Source organism: Salvelinus alpinus, chromosome 23 (genome assembly GCF_045679555.1).
Source record: "Salvelinus alpinus chromosome 23, SLU_Salpinus.1, whole genome shotgun sequence".
Classification (NCBI taxonomy): domain Eukaryota; kingdom Metazoa; phylum Chordata; class Actinopteri; order Salmoniformes; family Salmonidae; genus Salvelinus; species Salvelinus alpinus.
Genome location: NC_092108.1, coordinates 37548216 through 37570604, shown reverse-complemented (window position 1 = coordinate 37570604; position 22389 = coordinate 37548216). Strand labels below are relative to the sequence as shown.

The 22389-nt window shown below is 45.1% G+C and overlaps 1 protein-coding gene across 4 annotated transcripts in view; it reads left to right on the top strand.

The window, feature by feature from the left end:
* Positions 1-22389, top strand: part of LOC139550906 (ephrin type-B receptor 1-like) — a 324253-nt gene that overhangs the window by 99270 nt on the left and 202594 nt on the right. The window lies entirely within an intron of this gene.

Below are 22389 nucleotides of genomic sequence, written 5' to 3'. Positions count from 1 at the left end.
AATTAATAGAACAGGCTTGGAACGTCTAACCCTGGCAATTTGACTGGTAAACTCATGGGTACACTCTCAATGGCTACCTGGTATTGTGATGCAATAATATCCATGGTAATGTAGAATGTTCATTCAAATATGCTAACTGATGTGGCTCATGCAATGGAATGTCTTTTTTGTCATGTCAATTGAGTTGAATAATCAAATCATGGGTGCACTTCCTGCTTTTACTTCCTGCTTCCTTTACTTCCACCAGCCTCCTCTGAGTGTGTGTATGTGTGTCTGTCTGTCAATGAGGCATTGTCACCTGTACTGCCTTTTATGGAATTATTTAAATGTATTTCCCATATTCATGCCTTTAATTTACCATTTAGCATTTTTGTTGACGTGGCTCAGCCTCCCCGGTCCCGTGTGGCTCAGTTGGTAGAGCATGGCGCTTGCAACGCCAGGGTTGTGGGTTCATTCCCCACGGGGGGACCAGGATGAATATGTATGAACTTTCCAATTTGTAAGTCGCTCTGGATAAGAGCGTCTGCTAAATGACTTAAAAAAACTTTTAAAAAACTAAAAAAAAAAAAACGTACTGCTTCCTTCCTCCACCCATTATGCCATCATTGTCTTGAATGGGGACGCCCGTTCTATTCATTCTTTTTCTATTGTCCATCTCACCTCAGTGTGTGCAGGAGAGGCTGGTGGGAGGAGCTATAGGAGGACGGGCTCATAGGTAATGGCTGGAATGGAATAAATGGAATGGTATCAAACATACGGAAACCAAATGTACGATTTGGTTTAATTGATTCCATTTCAGCCATTACAATGAGCCCGTCCTCCTATAGCTCCTCCCACCAGCCTCCTCTGAGTGTGTGTATGTGTGTCTGTCTGTCAATGAGGCATTGTCACCTGTACTGCCTTTTATGGAATTATTTAAATGTATTTCCCATATTCATGCCTTTAATTTACCATTTAGCATTTTTGTTGACGTGGCTCAGCCTCCCCGCGTAAATATCACACTTGTTTTCCAACTCGCAGCTCTCGCCGCCAACTAGACGATTGGACTAAATTGCCTACCTTTCATTTGTTTTGGTTTTTCCGCTCGGGCGGAGTAATAGGCGTTAGGCATTTCCCTCCATCCGTCCATTCTCAACCCCCTCTCCTATCTGGAAGAGCTGCGTTCGCCAGGCTCATAACTCATATAAGGGGTGCTTTCCCTAGCAGCATCCCACCATAACAGCAGCCATCGGCCCGGGGATAGGGATAGGCATGCATCTTCAAAAGAACGGTGGCATTCACATCATTGAAAAGTGAGTGTGAGTGTGAGTGTTAAAAATGGAGAGAGAGAGAGAGAGAGAGAGAAAGACGCCAGGCTTCGATTGTTCTGCTGAATACCACAGCTTGGTGCCACATTATGCACAATGCTCTCAGAACCAAAGACAAAAACATTTCAATGGAATATGGGAGCATGTAATATGGCCTAATGGCAAATATTGTATTAACGCAGCATATTTCCCACAGGAGATGAAGATGCAGGCATGTGTGTGTGTGTGGTGCGCGTATCACACAAATGCATGTGCGCACACACACACCACACACACACACACACACACACACACACACACACACACACACACACACACACACACACACACACACACACACACACACACAGTTAATGAAGTCTTTCAGCCAACACAATATAATTCTGGAATTACTCCAGCAATATAAGGAACCTTTGTCTATTGTCTATATTTTGTTTTACATGCCTGTGCTCCTGCTTGCTCTCACAGGCTAGGTTCTCCTTTCTCCTTTCCTTTATGACCACTAGTTGATGTGAGACTGCATTTCCATCATAGATCCATTTATTTAGTCTAGTGTTTCGCCTAGTAAATATATGGAGAAGTCAAGTGCGCTCTATAGGCCCTATCGGGTGGTGTGAGAGAGAGTGTGTGTGAGGTAAGTGGAACTGTGTCTGTGTGGACGGGAGGTGGTGTGTTTGGGTGTGCGTGTGCATGCGCATGTGTGTGTAGTCTGTCTGCCTGCCTGCTAGTGTGTACGCATATCTATGTGTGATTTTGTTTGTCTGAGTGTGACGGCATTTACTACAAATACAATACCCACGGCAACTGACAAGTCCATGTGTAGAATCACTTTTTAATTGACTTTAAAGTGGAACTGACAGTGTTTTAACTACTTTGCAAATATGAAACAAACAGACAATCCTAATAACAGTCGAATATATCAAATTCCCAGTTCATGCCACAAAATCGACTTCATAAAAGGTTTTAAAAGCCGGTTCTATTTGACACAACATTCGATGGCGCACACTAAGGCATTGTTGGAAGAATAGATGGATGCCGTTCAATCTATGATTAATATAATTCACCAATACATTTCTTGGGAGTCCAAAAAATATTGCTATCAGGTTGTAAATCACATCTGGCCTGGTACATTGTATGCTGTCTCCATTCTGGATGCACTTCAGATTCAATGACTCAATGTTCTGGACCAAAACGGACGAATGTCGCTAAGGCTGGAAATGTCACTACAATCAAACTAGCAAGGTCAATGATCACAAGTCAGTCATAATGTGGCTAATAGGCTAGCGTATCAATTTATGTAGCAAGCTAAAAACACAGAGCCTAACGTTAGCTGGCTAGCTAGCTGCTAGGATGATGTCATGTCATGCCATGCCACTGGAGGAGTGGGTGAGTGAGTGACTTTTCCCCTCATATCGTTTTTACGGCTATACACAGCTAGAGATACAGGTGTCATTTGGTTAGCTGGCAAGATCTTGAACGACTGTTGCTCAGTTAGAATATCTCTTGAGTTCGCAAATTCACTCTGGTCACTCTACTTTGATTTCAGAGCACTCTCGTCTGAGTGTGCCAGAGCGCAGAATAACTGATGAATTTACAAACTCGCAACACCCGCTGAATATGACCGGTGTCAGTAAACGTAGGCAGAAAAAGTTATAGTTAGTCAAGAACGTTCTAGATAACATGTAAACAGTCTAACCAGCTCTGCTACGGCGAGTAAAATGGTTAGAGTGAGGTGTTCTCTCATTTGTGTCTGGAAGTAGCTAGCTAGTAACTTTAGCCAGTTAGCCTGGGTGCTTGGTTGGGACAAGCATGCATTGGCAGGCAAGCTGCAGAAGGACGAGTAGGCTACAATTCCCCATTGTTTATCAGTGCGATTTCGACGGCCAACTAGCTGAAAAGGTTTGAGTGTTTATCTAATGTTCCTTCGTTAGATTTTAGCTCATCTTGCTCTGGCTAGAACTAACGTTAGTTGTTGATCTGATTATTGTTGATGTGCACAACTGAGTGAAAGAAGCCTACCTTTTCATGGTTGTTTCATCAATAGGACAGTAAAGTTCCCAAATGTAAGAGGACTCCTGTGGTATTGACATATTTTCATTAATCTAGTCAGGTGTATTTTGTGACTTTTAGTGAATGTGTTCCAATGATCTAAAGTTGTGCTGTTGCAACTGCCTGTAAACACACAGTCCAGTTCAAAGTGAATGATGACAGGTCCAACTGCCTGTAAACACACAGATCAGTTCAAAGTGAATGATGACAGGTCCAACTGCCTGTAAACACACAGATCAGTTCAAAGTGAATGATGACAGGTCCAACTGCCTGTAAACACACAGATCAGTTCAAAGTGAATGATGACAGGTCCAACTGCCTGTAAACACACAGTCCAGTTCAAAGTGAATGATGGCAGGTCCAACTGCCTGTAAACACACAGATCAGTTCAAAGTGAATGATGACAGGTCCAACTGCCTGTAAACACACAGTCCAGTTCAAAGTGAATGATGGCAGGTCCAACTGCCTGTAAACACACAGTCCAGTTCAAAGTGAATGATGACAGGTCCAACTGCCTGTAAACACACAGATCAGTTCATAGTGAATGATGACAGGTCCAACTGCCTGTAAACACACAGTCCAGTTCAAAGTGAATGATGACAGGTCCAACTGCCTGTAAACACACAGTCCAGTTCAAAGTGAATGATGGCAGGTCCAACTGCCTGTAAACACACAGTCCAGTTCAAAGTGAATGATGGCAGGTCCAACTGCCTGTAAACACACAGATCAGTTCAAAGTGAATGATGACAGGTCCAACTGCCTGTAAACACACAGATCAGTTCAAAGTGAATGATGACAGGTCCAACTGCCTGTAAACACACAGATCAGTTCAAAGTGAATGATGACAGGTCCAACTGCCTGTAAACACACAGTCCAGTTCAAAGTGAATGATGACAGGTCCAACTGCCTGTAAACACACAGTCCAGTTCAAAGTGAATGATGACAGGTCCTACCGCCTGTAAACACACAGTCCAGTTCAAAGTGAATGATGGCAGGTCCTACTGCTTGTAAACACACAGTCCAGTTCAAAGTGAATGATGGCAGGCCCTACTGCCTGTAAACACACAGTCCAGTTCAAAGTGAATGATGACAGGTCCAACTGCCTGTAAACACACAGTCCAGTTCAAAGTGAATGATGACAGGTCCTACTGCCTGTAAACACACAGTCCAGTTCAAAGTGAATGATGGCAGGTCCTACTGCCTGTAAACACACAGTCCAGTTCAAAGTGAATGATGACAGGTCCTACTGCCTGTAAACACACAGTCCAGTTCAAAGTGAATGATGGCAGGTCCTACTGCCTGTAAACACACAGTCCAGTTCAAAGTGAATGATGGCAGGTCCTACTGCCTGTAAACACACAGTCCAGTTCAAAGTGAATGATGACAGGTCCTACCGCCTGTAAACACACAGTCCAGTTCAAAGTGAATGATGGCAGGTCCTACTGCCTGTAAACACACAGTCCAGTTCAAAGTGAATGATGGCAGGTCCAACTGCCTGTAAACACACAGTCCAGTTCAAAGTGAATGATGGCAGGTCCTACTGCCTGTAAACACACAGTCCAGTTCAAAGTGAATGATGGCAGGCCCTACTGCCTGTAAACACACAGTCCAGTTCAAAGTGAATGATGACAGGTCCAACTGCCTGTAAACACACAGTCCAGTTCAAAGTGAATGATGGCAGGTCCTACCGCCTGTAAACACACAGTCCAGTTCAAAGTGAATGATGGCAGGCCCTACTGCCTGTAAACACACAGTCCAGTTCAAAGTGAATGATGACAGGTCCTACCGTCTGTAAACACACAGTCCAGTTCATAGTGAATGATGACAGGTCCAACTGCCTGTAAACACACAGTCCAGTTCAAAGTGAATGATGACAGGTCCAACTGCCTGTAAACACACAGATCAGTTCAAAGTGAATGATGGCAGGTCCTACTGCCTGTAAACACACAGTCCAGTTCAAAGTGAATGATGGCAGGTCCTACTGCCTGTAAACACACAGTCCAGTTCAAAGTGAATGATGGCAGGTCCTACTGCCTGTAAACACACAGTCCAGTTCAAAGTGAATGATGACAGGTCCAACTGCCTGTAAACACACAGTCCAGTTCATAGTGAATGATGGCAGGTCCAACTGCCTGTAAACACACAGTCCAGTTCATAGTGAATGATGGCAGGTCCAACTGCCTGTAAACACACAGTCCAGTTCAAAGTGAATGATGGCAGGCCCTTGTGGCAAATTACTTGTTTGTATAAAGGCCTACTGTAGCTCTGATTGGCTATAGCGCACCGGTCTGTGTAGACTCTGGTCTTGGACGAGACAGATGTCTTTATTAGGTTTACTTACTAGGTTTATTTACTGCAGTGTCTATTAATTGTCCAAACGCACGGCCACTTTCCCATTCTATATTGCTATAGAATTTTCACAAATGCCTCAGTATACGTAATTCCCAAACATTATAAGAATTTATGAAAACCTGAAAATGACCATATCTAACTGTTCGCTTGTCAGAATATCACATTCCTCCTGGGGGTGTATATGAAGAGATTTTAATGAGATTTAATGTTGCTAAAATGCTGTCAGTTCCACTTTACAGAATGCGCCCAAAGGTTCACATGCAAATGGTTTGATTAAGTCAGAGGGATTGAGATTGCCTATGGAGAAAAAAAAAGAAGCCACTTGTTTTCTTTTAATTGGGAGCTTGGAGGAGGGACTGAGAAGAGCGGCTTATGAGGGTATATAGAGTTTAGTCATTATCTCTGTTTCACACTATGCATTATATTCCAATGTCATACTAAGACCTTGGTCCTTAAATCCATGCAATAGATACCCCCTATAAGCTGAATGTTTTGAAAAAGGATAAAGCAAACACTTACATACATACGCATTGGCGCATGCACGCACACACCAACGGACGCACACATGGTACAGCTTAGTCATAGAGAATGGATCCTATACACTCGTTTCCTCATCCAATGTTCAGTTGCTTACGGATCAAAAATAGGCTCTACAAAAGGAACATCCTCAGCCTGTTGTACAGGCCTCCCATGAAGGACCCGATATGGATAAAATGACGTGCCTGAACCATATTTGGGATTGAAATTTAACACAACACCACTGACCATTACTGAAACCAAAATGGGGGCACAATAGAAATTGCCATTGAATCTCATAGGGGACTTGTTTCAATGTAACACCACTACTTCTACTATTCTCTCACGTCACCCCGCTCCTCCGCTCTCTCCACTGGCTTCCAGTTGAAGCTCGCATCCGCTACAAGACCATGGTGCTTGCCTACGGAGCTGTGAGGGGAACGGCACCTCCGTACCTTCAGGCTCTGATCAGGCCCTACACCCAAACAAGGGCACTGCGTTCATCCACCTCTGGCCTGCTCGCCTCCCTACCTCTGAGGAAGTACAGTTCCCGCTCAGCCCAGTCAAAACTGTTCGCTGCTCTGGCACCCCAATGGTGGAACAAACTCCCTCACGACGCCAGGTCAGCGGAGTCAATCACCACCTTCCGGAGACACCTGAAACCCCACCTCTTTAAGGAATACCTAGGATAGGATAAAGTAATCCTTCTAACCCCCCCCCCCCCCCTTAAAAGAGTTAGATGCACTATTGTAAAGTGGTTGTTCCACTGGATATCATAAGGTGAATGCACCAATTTGTAAGTCGCTCTGGATAAGAGCGTCTGCTAAATGACTTAAATGTAATGTAAATGTACTCTTAGGGAACCGTTTCAGTTGGCCATAGTATTATCTTTGAGTGTTACTGTAATAAAAAGCCCCTTTCCTTCACAGCTTTGTGTCCTTCAGAGTGAAAAGCTCAGTGGCATATTAGGTCATGTCAGGTTTGAGTGCCGTTCAGAAGAGGTTTCCAAACCCTCATCGACCATTATGGACACAGTAGCATTTTATAAACCTCTCTGGATGGAGGTGGTCTAGCCATTAAAACAATCTATACGCGTTCAGGGTACTCTGAGAGAGAAAGATGTGTGTGTGCATGCATCTCTGTGTGTATGTGTGTGTGCTTAGTCTCCAGGCAACCTTTAAACAGTTAAAGGGATACTTTGGGATTTTGGCACTGAGGACCTTTATCATCTCCAGAGACAGATGAACTCGTGGATACCATTTTTGTCTCTGTGTCCAGCATGAAGGAAATTAGATACCGTTTTGTGCACCAATGCTAACTAGCGTTAGCGCAGTAACTGGAAGTCTATGGTATCTACTAGCATGCTGTGTTCACCCTTTCTGTCCCTGTAAACAGACCTGTGTTATGGTGAAGAATAATACACTATGGTGAGTTAACCCTTTGGGTCCATGCTAGTACCGGGGTGAATGGTCCTCGTCAGTACCAGGGCAGATGGTCCCTGATGGGAGACTGACAGCCAGCATATGGCTCCACTTCCCTGACTGCAGGTCTCCGTCCTCCCCTCTCTCTTCTCCCGTCCTATTCCTCCTCTACCTACTCTGTCTCACTCCTCTTCCTCTCCCTACACACTCTCTTCTCCCGTCCTATTCCTCCTCTACCTACTCTGTCTCACTCCTCTTCCTCTCCCTACACACTCTCTTCTCCCGTCCTATTCCTCCTCTACCTACTCTGTCTCACTCCTCTTCCTCTCCCTACACACTCTCTTCTCCCGTCCTATTCCTCCTCTACCTACTCTGTCTCACTCCTCTTCCTCTCCCTACACACTCTCTTCTCCCGTCCTATTCCTCCTCTACCTACTCTGTCTCACTCCTCTTCCTCTCCCTACACACTCTCTTCTCCCGTCCTATTCCTCCTCTACCTACTCTGTCTCACTCCTCTTCCTCTCCCTACACACTCTCTTCTCCCGTCCTATTCCTCCTCTACCTACTCTGTCTCACTCCTCTTCCTCTCCCTACACACTCTCTTCGCTTTCCTCCTCCACTCCTCCAAGGACAAGTGTGACTCGTTAGAATCCTTATAGGTCCCCAGTCAGTGCCCACTGCTCTGCCTCTGATAGTGGGTCAGCCTTGTCACTCCCGTTCTTCTCTCCCTCTCTCTCTGTTGGCTCTGGTTCTCTCTGAGGACAGACGCTCCCTGTCTTTCCTGTCTGCAGTTTGAGTACTGTTTTTTCAGTGTTTGAAGGTAAAGGCAGGAGATCGATTTGATGAATGGTCTTTATGAGTGTGCCGTGTCGATGGCCTGATGGCAGCACTGCAGTCGTGGGCAGAGGAACACTGCACTGAATATATTAGTCTTTCTCTCTCTCCATCTTTCCATCGCTCTCTCTATCTCTCTCCCTGTCTCTCTCCCTGTCTGTCTGTCTCTCTCCCTGTCTCTCTCCCTGTCTGTCTCCCTGTCTGTCTCCCTGTCTGTCTCCCTGTCTGTCTCCCTGTCTGTCTCCCTGTCTGTCTGTCTGTCTGTCTGTCTGTCTGTCTGTCTGTCTGTCTGTCTGTCTGTCTGTCTGTCTGTCTGTCTGTCTGTCTGTCTGTCTGTCTGTCTCCCTCTGTCTCCCTCTCTCTCCCTCTCTCCCTCTCTCTCCCTCTCTCCCTCTCTCATCCTGTCTGTCTCTTTTTTTCTCTCTCTCCCTCCATCTCTCTCATATCCCCTCATGCTGCCACGTTTACCACTCTCTACCCCCAGGTCATTAACACCAATATTAAGTGTTTTGTGAATCCACAGCCTCTCCATCTCTCCTCTCTGCTTCCCGCCCATAAAAACACAGCTACCATAATGACACGGCCACACTTTACAATTGTGGGGGCAAGGGAAAGAGAAGATCAATCTCCAATAGGAAGGGCAAAGCAAAGCTATTCGAGTACAAAACCAAATGGGTTTGTGTGTTTATTTTCTTTATAGAAAGGGAAGCTATGAAAGTGTTATCAGATTGTTGTTTGGTGAGCCTATTGGGATGCAACCCCCCTGGTGTCATTACAAACAGGGTAAACCAAATGGAAGAGAGAAAGCTACAGTGGATCAGTGCAAGAAGGATGAAGAGAGAGAGAAATAGGGTTGGAGAGGGACACAGAATGAGGGATAGAGATATGAACAGAGACAGAAGTGAGAAATGGAGAGGGAAACAGTGAAATAGAAATAAACAGACAGGGAGATGGTGATATATACTAGTAGGGGTAGAGAGAGGGATGGAGAGAGGGATGGAGAGAGGGATGGAGAGACAGATACAGAGAGGGATGGAGAGAGGGATGGAGAGAAGGATAGAGAGAGGGATAGAGAGAGGGATGGAGAGAGATAGCGTCAGAAACTAAACACTCCACTCTTGATCATCACAACCTGTTTCCCTTGACTCTAACATCCATAATACATTCAAACAACATACATATGTGCTCAGACCTGAGATGTTATTTAACAGACAGGGCCTTGGACGGAGGGAGGGGGGGATGCGGAGACTAGAGAATTCCATTATCACCAAGATGACAGGTGATGATTCCTTTTCTATTTGCTTCCACTCTGAGGTCAGAGGCCATGCCATGGTGGAGTGCAGGGGGCGGAGAAAATTGAATATCATAATACATTGAACAAAAATCTAAACGTCGTAACCAACTTCGATGGCCACTGGCACGCTGGAGAAGTGTGCTCTTCACGGATGAATCCCGGCTTCAACTGTACCGGGCAGATGGCAGACGACATGTATGGCAGCGTGTGTGCGAGCGGTGGGGTTATGGTATGGGCAGGCATGAGCTGCAGACAACGAACACAATTGCATTTTATCAATGTCAATTTGAATTCAAAGAGATACCATGATGAGATCATCACCTCATGTTTCAGCAGGATAATGCACGGCCCCATGTCTCAAGGATGTGTACACAATTCCTGGAAACTAAAAATTGTCCCAGTTCTTCCATGGCCTGCATACTCACCAGACATATCACCCATTGAGCATGCTTGGAATGCTCTGGATCGACGTGTCAGACAGCGTGTTCCAGATCTCGCCAATATCCAGAAACTTCGCACAGCCAGTGAAGAGGAGTGAGACAACATTCCACAGGCCACAATCAACAGCCTGATCAACTCCATGTGAAGGAGATGTGTTGCGCTGCATGAGGCAAATGATGGTCACACCAGATATTGACTGGTTTTCTGATCCACGCCCATACCTTTTCATTAAGGTATCTGTGACCAACAGATGTTTATCTGTATTCCCAGTCATGTGAAATCCATAGATTAGGGCCTAATGCATTTCTTTTCAATTGACTGATTTCCTTATATGAAATTGTTGCGTTTATAGGTTTGTTCAGTGTACTGTGTATGATCTAACAGTCATCATAGAAGGAGAGGGAATGGATAGAGCAAACCTATGCTTTGTTATTGCCGTTTTTACTATTAGTAGATTTTCTTTGCTTGTTATATGCTGGCATCCAGGCTTTATCAAACATTGATATGGGGATGAACCATGTAAGGGTGGATGTCATCCCAGATGTTAGGTTTTAAAGCAATTTTCAAGGGCTCAAAGGTCAATTCTGGTGATAATGGCTGCTCTACTTTATGTTATTTCACATTGAAGCCTGTACATCAACAATTGTTCTGCAGGAGAGATACGTGTTTGATGGTATTAGGAAATGGTCAATTGATTAAAGGGAAGGATGTGATGTTCCGTGATTCCTGGAACCTTAATCATGTCATGAAACACGTACCGGCAGGACATTCACTAAAACGTTGTGTGTGTGTGTGTGTGTGTGTGTGTTTGTGTGTTTAGCCAAAGCCTAGCTCTGTCATACACACTCACACACATTTTAAGAGCCATTACACACACATTCCCCGCACAGTAGATAAGCCTGTACACATTATTCCACAGAATGTTCATTGTTGTCTCGACCTTTTGGTGGCACAAATAAGATGCTTAACAATGGATGTCCAGAGCCACATAAATGCAGAGTATATAACCCTAAGCACCTTGATAACACAGAACTACACAGTGGATCAATACGGTGCCTCTGTGTATTTAAAAAAATAATATTTATTTATATATTTATTTAACCAGGTAGGAAAGTTGAGAAGTTCTCATTTACAATTGCGACCTGGCCAAGATAAAGCAAAGCAGTTCGACACATACAACAACACAGAGTTACACATGAAGTAAAACAAACATACAGTCAATAATATAGTAGAAAAATAAGTCTATATACAATGTGAGCAAAAAAAGGCCATTGTGGCGAAGTAAATACAATACAGCAAGTAAAACACTGGAATGGTAGATTTGCAGTGGAAGAATGTGAAAAGTAGAAATAGAAATAATGGGGTGCAAAGGAGCAAACGAAATAAATAAATAAATACAGTAGGGGAAGAGGTAGTTGTTTGGGCTAAATTATAGATGGGCTATGTATAGGTGCAGTAATCTGTGAGCTGCTCTGACAGCTGGTGCTTAAAGCTAGTGAGGGAGATAAGTGTTTCCAGTTTCAGAGATTTTTGTAGTTCGTTCCAGTCATTGGCAGCAGAGAACTGGAAGGAGAGGCGGCCAAAGGAGGAATTGGTTTTGGGGATGACCAGAGAGATATACCTGCTGGAGCGCGTGCTACAGGTGGGTGCTGCTATGGTGACCAGCGAGCTGAGATAATGGGGGACTTTACCTAGCAGGGTCTTGTAGATGACCTTGAGCCAGTGGTTTTGGCGACGAGTATGAAGCGAGGGCCAGCCAACGAGAGCGTACAGGTCACAGTGGTGGGTAGTATATGGGCCTTTGGTGACAAAACGGATGGCACTGTGATAGACTGCATCCAATTTATTGAGTAGGGTATTGGAGGCTATTTTGTAAATTACATCACCGAAGTCGAGGATTGGTAGGATGGTCAGTTTTACAAGGGTATGTTTGGCAGCATGAGTGAAGGATGCTTTGTTGCGGAATAGGAAGCCAATTCTAGATTTAACTTTGGATTGGAGATGTTTGATGTGAGTCTGGAAGGAGAGTTTACAGTCTAACCAGACACCTAGGTATTTGTAGTTGCCACATATTCTAAGTCAGAGCCGTCCAGAGTGGTGATGTTGGACAGGCGGGCAGGTGCAGGCAGCGATCGGTTGAAGAGCATGCATTTAGTTTTACTTGTATTTAAGAGCAATTGGAGGCCACGGAAGGAGTGTTGTATGGCATTGAAGCTCATTTGGAGGTTTGTTAAAACAGTGTCCAAAGAAGGCCCAGAAGTATACAGAATGGTGTCGTCTGCGTAGAGGTGTATCAGAGACTCACCAGCAGCAAGAGCGACATCATTGATGTATACAGAGAAGAGAGTCGGCCCAAGAATTGAACCCTATGGCACCCCCATAGAGACTGCCAGAGGCCCGAACAACAGGCCCTCCGATTTGACACACTGAACTCTATCAGAGAAGTAGTTGGTGAACCAGGCGAGGCAATCATTTGAGAAACCAAGGCTATCGAGTCTGCCGATGAGGATGTGGTGATTGACAGAGTCGAAAGCCTTGGCCAGGTCAATGAATACGGCTGCACAGTATTGTTTCTTATCGATGGCGGTTAAGATATCGTTTAGGACCTTGAGCGTGGCTGAGGTGCACCCATGACCAGCTCTGAAACTAGATTGCATAGCGGAGAAGGTGCGGTGTGATTCGAAATGGTCGATAATCTGTTTTTTGGCTTTCGAAGACCTTAGAAAGGCAGGGTAGGATAGATTTGTGTTTTTAGAGGTAGAGAAACTAAAAACCTATAGTCATCTCGTGGATCTCCCAGTCAAGGCCAGCGTCTGTAGCAACACATTTTGGACTGCGATGCAGTGTCTTAGACCGCCGCGCCATTAAGGCGCTGTACAACGTGATCGGTCGGGAGTAGGCTACAGTACTATACAGACATAGTAGCACCTTGGGACCCAAAAGCATAATCAGTGCTCTAACTCCCCCTTGTGCTGGTCTGGAGCAATGAAGTAGTGACGCAGGGTACTGTACTATACCACAAATTACCTTTAAGTCCCGCAGCATAATCGCAAAACTTTTAGTGGAGCAGCCACTGTATCATCCAATAGTACACATTACAGTCTCCTTTATGGTGTGTGTGTGTGTGTGTGTGTGTGTGTGTGTGTGTGTGTGTGTGTGTGTGTGTGTGTGTGTGTGTGTGTGTGTGTGTGTGTGTGTGTGTGTGTGTGTGTGTGTGTGTGTGTGTGTGTGTGTGTGTGTGTGTGTACTTGTAATGAATACCAAAGTTTTAATCTATTTATTTCGAGGCTAAAGGCTATAACGAGAAAGTGAAATTGTCCAATCTATATTACATTGCTTATCTCTTACATAACATAAAAACAAGGCTACGGAGCATATTTCTGTGTCCACAGTAGATATCCACCAGCAAAACACATTTAATTCTACAATTTTATAAACCAGTGAGTTTAAGGGGATGGAAAGGTAGTGCAGAGTCCAACCAGACATTATCTGAGACACCCACGGGGCCGTTCTGGCGTGGTGAAAGATGGCGGTCATTTGGACAGACAAGGGTTGAGGATCTCCCCCAGACTGTAGTGGAGTGGGGGGTGGCGGGAAGAGGAGAGAAGAGGAGAGGGGAGGAAAGGCGAGCCCTGAACAGGCTGTAATAATGAACAGGCCGCGCTGAAAGGGACAGGTCCCTGTAATGTTGATGAATGGTCATTACTGGTTAGAGACGAGGAGAAACGGGGATGAGGAGAGAGGAGGATGAGAGAGAGAGAGGAATGGGAGTACGAGAGATGAGGAGGGGTGGTGACAAGGAGAGTGATGGGTAGAGAAAGAGAGACAGATGAACGGGGGGAGAGGGGAGAGAGAAAGGAGAGGATAGAAGTAAGTAAGCAAGGGTTAGAGACAAGGAGAGAGAGGATGAGGAGAGAAAGTGTGGGACAGAGGGCACAGCATTGAAACAATTCTTTAATTTGGACCTCAGATTTCTGTAAACTCATCTATCATGTCAGCAGTGTCATGGCTCTCACCTCCCCATTTTCTCTCCTTCCTCCCTTTTCTCTCTTCAGATGTACACGTCCTATGTTTCTTTTTAAAACAGTGATTGATATTGCAGTCTTTTTAACGATTTTACACTTATTTAAAGAGAGAGACAGAGAGGTCATGAGCAGATGAGCTCCTGCATTTTTCAGCATGTTCTTCAAAAAAGATCCATTTAGAATTAGATAAACTAGGATTTTGAGAAAACTCAAGACCTACAACCTGATTTTGGACAGAATTACGGAATTGCCTGGAAGGCTTACAACTACCAAAGATTATTATTCCCAAGCTATACAGCAACATGCTTTGGCGAACAGAGACCTGAAAACACCATCCAACCTGGAATTGAGTGAGTAATGTTCAGTCTGAAGCTATATTTTAATTCCAAAAGCCAAGAAAAAAAATACACTACAATGATATATTTTACTTTCTAAGGTTGAATGCTAAGTTAAGGCTACCAAGCTTGATACAACTTCAATTAGCACTGACGTGTCAAGTGAGAGGTGTCAAAGCCCTTGAGCCCAACAATGGCAGGAGAGCCCCAACCAAATGGAGCGGCCTTAGATGCACCCTCCCAATGTTCAGAGGTAATTAATATACAGTACCCTCTGTATGTAAAGAGTAATAAGACACAAAAAGAGTACACAATGAAGCTCCTTATGGAAAATCAAGAGACACTTTTTGCTGACTATTATAAAAATGGAACAATAAGCAACCGTATCTTCCACACAGACCATCCCCTTGCATGGCACAGTGCTATATTAACACACTACCCCTGGGTTGGGGGGGTGGGTGTTACCGATGGATGGAAACTCAGGATACTAGACAACGAGGACTCTGAGTCAGCTAATATAAATCTCTATAAGTCTGGAACAGTATTGGTACAGGGCAACCACAAACAGTTTCAGCTGGACTTTCACCTAATCAAAGAAATTGCTCAGCAGGAGAAGCTCTCCCCTGAGAAAGATAACCCCACGCCGAATGGGTCAGACCAGACCTCTTCATTACATAAACCCACAGACGAGCAACCCCAAGTGGAAAGTCAACCTCCCAGCACAGAGTACTACTCCCTCATTGAAATGAGGGATACATTCACTCAGCTGGAGGAAGGCAGGTGGAGCTGGAACAGCAGGTGATTACACTCCAGTCAGCACAGACCCAGACAACAGTCCAGCACAACAACACCCCCTTAACTAGACCTGGAGAGCTGGATGTGGAGAGAGACATATCTGCACTCTGGACTGTAGTGAGATAACATCTACAGGAGAAAGAGCAGGAGCAGGAGAAGAACAGAGCACCAGAGGAGAGGACCAGACTGCTGGAGGAGAGGGTGAGGGGGGTGGCGTGTGACAAAGAGGTGACCACCCCCGCAGAGAAGCCAGCAGAACAGCCCACCTCAGCTCCCAACAAAAGTTTCGACAGCACAGCAGAACAGTCCACCCCAGACCCTGACCGTAGCGTTGACAACACAGCAGAACAGTCCACCCCAGACCCTGACCGTAGCATTGACAACACAGCAGAACAGTCCACCCCAGACCCTGACCATAGCGTCGACATCACAGCAGAACAGTCCACCCCAGACCCTGACCGTAGCGTTGACAACACAGCAGAACAGTCCACCCCAGACCCTGACCGTAGCATTGACAACACAGCAGAACAGTCCACCCCAGACCCTGACCATAGCGTCGACATCACAGCAGAACAGTCCACCCCAGACCCTGACCGTAGCGTTGACAACACAGCAGAACAGTCCACCCCAGACCCTGACCGTAGCATTGACAACACAGCAGAACAGTCCACCCCAGACCCTGACCATAGCGTCGACATCACAGCAGAACAGTCCACCCCAGACCCTGACCGTAGCGTTGACATCACAGCAGAACAGACAAATGAAGAAGGCCAAGCCCAGGGGATCCCACCCCCTCTGAGCACCTGCCCCCTGTCAGCCACCCTTATAGCCCTCCTGACAACCCCCCCACACCCACTGAGGACATACACAAGACACAGATTGTACTCCTTATGGACTCAAACGGGAAATATATACAAGAAAAAAAAACATTTCTCAAACACAGAGTGTCTAAACTCTGGTGTCCAGACACCCAGCCGCCACCTTCTGTCTGAGGACCAACTAGGGTCACCCAGCCATATAATAATACACACAGGCACAAACGACCTGAGAGCAGAGCAGGAAAGGGTGGCCACAGCACTCAAGGGAGTGATTGGAAAAGCTTCTTCTACTTTCCCCAACGCACAAGTGGTTATTTCCACCCTGCCACCATACAGCGGGTAAACGCAAGTATTTCTCGTGACTGTGCCTCAAAACCAAATGTTTTCCTGGCCCACCATTCCACCCTGGACTTGAACAGCCTTTACGACCAGGTCCACCTATACAAGGCAGCAGTGCCCACCTTCGCCCAGACCCTAAAGGATATCGCTCTCAAACACAGCCCCAACACTTCACACAGGAGCAACAGATCAATAGACACCCCGCCCAGACTAGTGAGACACTCTCCCAGACCCCGCCATCCACACCTCCACCCCAAGACATCAACACCCCCCCCCAAAGTCAACCATGCCCACACCCCATTTAGGCCCCCTCAGATCAGACCTTTGCCACTCCTTCCCATCGCATGCCTCCCACTCCCGCAAAGAGGGTCTCAACATGGAAGTCACACATACGCCCAGGCCGTGAGCGTGCAAACAGGCCCAACCCCCACTCTTACACTAGCCCAAGCCAATGGAATGTACCACAGATGCTCAGCAGGCTCTGCTCACACTTACTGGCCTGAGACAAAACCACGCGACCCACAACATTGGACACTTTATGGAACACAAAGTCTTCACTATCTCATCCTGGAATATCCAAGGCCTGAGGTCATCTGCCTTTGGCCTAAAGAGTATGAACCCAGACTTCATCAAAGAAATTGGAAATACAGACATTGTCATCCTACAAGAAACATAGTATTGAGGAGACGGACCCACTGGTTGCCCTCTAGGTTACAGAGAGCTGGTAGTCCCATCCACCAAACTACCAGGTGTGAAACAGGGAAGGGACTTAGGGGTTGTGCTAATTTGGTATAGAGCAGACCTAACTAAATTAATGAAAACAGGAACATTTTACATTTGGCTAGAAATTCAAAAGGAAATTATCTTAACAGAGGAAAATGTCCGCCTGTGTGCTACCTATATCCCCCCAATGCAATCCCCATACTTTAATGAAGACAGCTTCACCATCCTGGAGGTGGAAATCAATCATTTCCAGGCCCAGGGACACGTACTAGTCTGTGGTGACCTAAATTCCAGAACCGGACAAGAACCTGACACCCTCAGCACACAGGGGGACAAACACCTGCCTGGAGGTGACAGCATTCCCTCCCCCATATTCCCCCCTAGGCACAACTATGACAACATAACCAACAAAAACAGGTCACAACTCCTGCAGCTCTGTCGCAAGCTGGGTATGTACATAGTTAATGGTAGGCTTCGAGGGGACTCCTATGGTAGGTACACCTATAGCTCATCTCTTGGCAGTAGTACTGTAGACTACTTTATCAGTGACCTCAACCCAGTCCCTCAGAGTGTTCACAGTCAGCCCACTGACACCCCTATCCGATCACAGCATTACTACTTGAACAGAGTAATACTCAATCATGAGGCATCAAAGCCAAAGGAACTGAGTAATATTAAGAAATGCTATAGATGGAAGGAATGTAGTGTGGAAACCTACCAAAAAAACAATTAGGCAACAACAAATTCAATCCCTTTTAGACAACTTCCTGGACAAAACGTTCCACTGTAATATTGAAGGTGTAAACTTAGCAGTAGACAATCTAAATAGTATATTTGACCTCTCAGCTTCCCTATCAAATCTAAAATGTCAAACAGAAAACATGGGATATGCATCAACAGCATCCTTGGGGAAATCCTCTGCATTATCAGAGCAAATGTCAAATGGACTTTTTACCAAATTATCGTACGACAGACCACGTATTCACCCTGCACACCCTAATTGACAAACAAACAAACCAAAACAAAGGCAAATCCTTCTCATGCTTTGTTGATTTCAAAAAGCCTTCGACTCAATTTGGCTTGAGGGTCTGTTATACAAATTGATGGGAAATGGTGTTAGGGGAAAAACATAAGAAATTATAGAATCCATGTACACAAACAACAAGTGTGTGGATAAAATAGGCAAAAAACACACACATTTCTACCCACAGGGCCGTGGGGTGAGACAGGGATGCAGCTTAAGCCCCACCCTCTTCAACATATATATCAACGAATTGGCGAAGGCACTAGAAAAGTCTGCGGCACCCGGCCTCACCCTACTAAAATCTGAAGTCAAATGTCTACTGTTTGCTGATCATCTGTTGCTTCTGTCACCAACCAAGGAGTGCCTACAGCAGCACCTAGATATTCTGCACAGATTCTGCCAGACCTGGGCCCTGACAGTAAATCTCAGTAAGACCAAAATAATGGTGTTCCAAAAAAGGTCCAGTCGCCAGGACCACAAATACAAATTCCATCTAGACACCGTTACCCGAGAGCACACAAAAAACTATACATACCTTGGCCTAAACATCAGAGCCACAGGTATCGTCCACAAACCTGTGAACGATCTGAGAGACAAGGCAAGAAGGACCTTCTATGCCATCAAAAGGAACATAAAATTCGACATACCAATTAGGATCTGGCAAAGAATACTTGAATCAATTATAGAACCCATTGCCCTTTATGGGTGTGAGGTTTGGGGTCCGCTCACCAACCAAGAATTCACAAAATGGGACAAACACCAAATTGAGACTCTGCATTCAGAATTCTGCAAAAATATCCTCTGTGTACAACGTTAAACACCAAATAATGCATGCAGAGCAGAATTAGGCCAATACCCGCTAATGATCAAAATCCAGAAAAGAGCCGTTAAATTCTACATCCACCTAAAAGGAAGCGATTCCCAAACCTTCCATAACAAAGCCATCACCTACAGAGAGATGAACCTTGAGAAGAATCCCCTAAGCAAGCTGGTCCTGGGGCTCTGTTCACAAACACAAACAGATCCCACACAGCCCCAGGACAGCAACACAATTAGACCCAACCAAATCACGAGAAAACATAAAGAGAATTACTTGACACATTGGAAAGAATTAACAAATAAACAGAGAAAAACAAAATGCTATTTGGCCTTAAACAGAGAATACCTGACCACTGTGACTGACCCAAACTTAAGGAAAGCTTTGCCTATGTACAGACTCAGTGAGCTTAGCCTTGCTATTTAGAAAAGCCGCCGTAGGTAGACCTGGCTCTCAAGAGAAGACAGGCTATGTGCACACTGACCATAAAATGAGGTGAAAACTGAGCTGCACTTCCTAACCTCCTGCCAAATGTATGACCATATTAGAGACACTCTCTTATGTGGCTGTGTGTATTGTAGAGGTGATCTTCTCTTCATTAGTACTGATGGAGTGCTGAGGAGGGTATAGGTCAGGGGAAGTTAACAACCAACCCACAGACACACACCGAGGAGGATAGATATAGCCTAAATGCAGGAAACCACAAACACACAGAGAGAGACAGAGACAGAGAGAGAGAGAGAGAGAGAGAGAGAGAGAGAGAGAGAGAGAGAGAGAGAGAGAGAGAGAGAGAGAGAGAGAGAGAGAGAGAGAGAGAGACAGAGAGAGAGACAGAGAGAGAGACAGAGAGACAGAATACATGCGTAGTTCTCCAACCAGTTTACAATACAAAGTTAATGCTTCTGCTCACACATCCAGTTAAGATGAGTGGCACATGACAAATCCTTCCAGTTCCCTTCTACCGGTCCAATGCTGATCTCAGCACAATCTTCCTCCATTTTCTTATCAGGATTTTTTTCCCATCCAGTAGGTTGTGGTCAGTGGAGTACCATCCACCCATTACCTGTTGTAATACTGTAGATGTGTACACAGGCCTGCTGCAACCAGATTTTTCATCATGCAACAAAGACAACTAACAAGATCCATCAATCAATCATTTCAGGTGTCCCGACTTTTCAGGCTACAAAAAAAAAAGGTCACTGTCAGCAAGACACATTGATTAATGTCGGCCTAATCAATGGCAATCGACGAATGTCATTAGGAACATTTGTGGGTGTTTTGTAACAGACGTCTCTTTCCATTTATCAGATGGAGCAGGTGCACATGCAGAGCATTGATTGGATGAACATGCACAGGTAGCCTACTTTCTGAATATGTTTGATAATCAGATAATAAAAAGTAATACATTAAATGGCATCTTTACTATTAAGCCCATGATAGAGAGCCAAATAGAGATGCCCCAAATGTCACGGTGTAATTCACACTCTGGATATGATCTTTATTCATGATTTTGGGGGTGTGATCATCATTATTCATTATCCATAATCATGGTAGCATCCACATTAATATAAAAGTGTTTAGAAACATATTATATTCTTATTTGCAATAAAATGACTCCAAAATGACACAAAACGTTATTAACCATTCATTTCCTATTGAGCAAAACATAATTCGAAAGACAACCTAAAATAACTGCAAATGCATCCAACAAGTTTGCAGTCACAGTTGACTGTGAAGTTGACTGTGAATGACAGAGCAAAATCCAAGCCATGAGGTCGAAGGAAATGTAGGTAGAGCTCCGAGACAGGATTGTGTCGAGGCACAGATCTGGGGAAGGGTACCAAAGCATTTCTGCAGCATTGAAGCTCCCCAAGAACACAGTGGCCTCCATCATTCTTAAATGGAAGACGTTTGGAAACACCAAGATTCTTCCTAGACCTGTCCGCCCAGCCAAACTGAGCAATCAGGGGAGAAGGGCCATTGGCAGGGAGGTGACCAAAAACCCAATGGTTATGCTGACAGAGCTCCAGAGTTCCTCTGTGGAGATGGGAGAACCTTCCAGAAGGATAAGCATCTTTGCAGCACTCCACCAATCAGGCATTTACTGAAGCCACTCCTCAGTAAAAGGCACATGACAGCCCGCTTGGAGTTTGCCAAAAGGCACCTAAAGGACTCTCAGACCATGAGGAACAAGATTCTCTGGTCTGATGAAACTAAGATTGAACTCATTGGCCTGAATGCCAAGCGTCACGTCTGGAGGAAACCTAGCACCATCCCTACGGTGAAGCATGGTGGTGGCAACATCATGCTGTGGGGATATTTTTCAGCGGCAGGGACTGGGAGACTAGTCAGGATCGGGGAAAAGATGAACTGAGCAAATTACAGAGAGATCCTTGATGAAAACCTGCTCCAGAGTGCCCAGGACCTCAGACTGGGGCAAAGGTTCACCTTCCAACAGGACAACGACCCGAAGCACACAGCCAAGACAACGCAGGAGCGGCTTCGGGACAAGTCTCTGAATGTCCTTGAGTGGGCCAGCCAGAGCCCTGACTTGAACCCGGTCGAACAACTCTGGAGAGACCTGAAAATAGCTGTGCAGCGATGCTCCCCATCCAGCCTGTCAGAGCTTGAGAGGATCTGCAGAGAAGAAGCTCAAGCTTCTTGTAGCATCATACCCAAGAAGAGTCGAGGCTGTAATCGCTGCCAAAGGTGCTTCAACAAAGTACTGAGTAAAGGGTCTGAATACTTAGGTAAATGGCATATTTTTGTTTTTTGTTTTAATACCTTCGCAAAAATAAAATAAATAACTGTTTTTGCTTTGTCATTATGGGGCATTGTGTGTAGATTGATGAGGGAGAAAAAAAATATGAATCCATTTTAGAATAAGGCTGTGACAACATGTGCTAAAAGTCAAGGGGTCTGAATACTTTCCGAATACATTATATATAAGTACCCATTCAAGTTAGTGTATTCGGCTATTTGAGCCACAACCGTTGCTGACAGGTGTATAAAATTGAGCACACAGCTATGCAATCTCCATAGACAAACTGAAGCACTCAGTGACTTTCAACATGGCATCATCATAGAATACCACCTTTTCAACAAGTCAGTAAATCAAATTTCATACAATGACATTCTAGACCATTCTGTGATTCCAACTTTGTGGCAACAGTTTAGGGGAGGCCCTTTCCTGTTTCAGTATGACAATGCCCCTGTGCACAATGTGAGGTGCATACAGAAATGGTTTGTCGAGATCGGTGTGGAAGAACTTGACTGGCATGCACACAGCCCTGACCTCA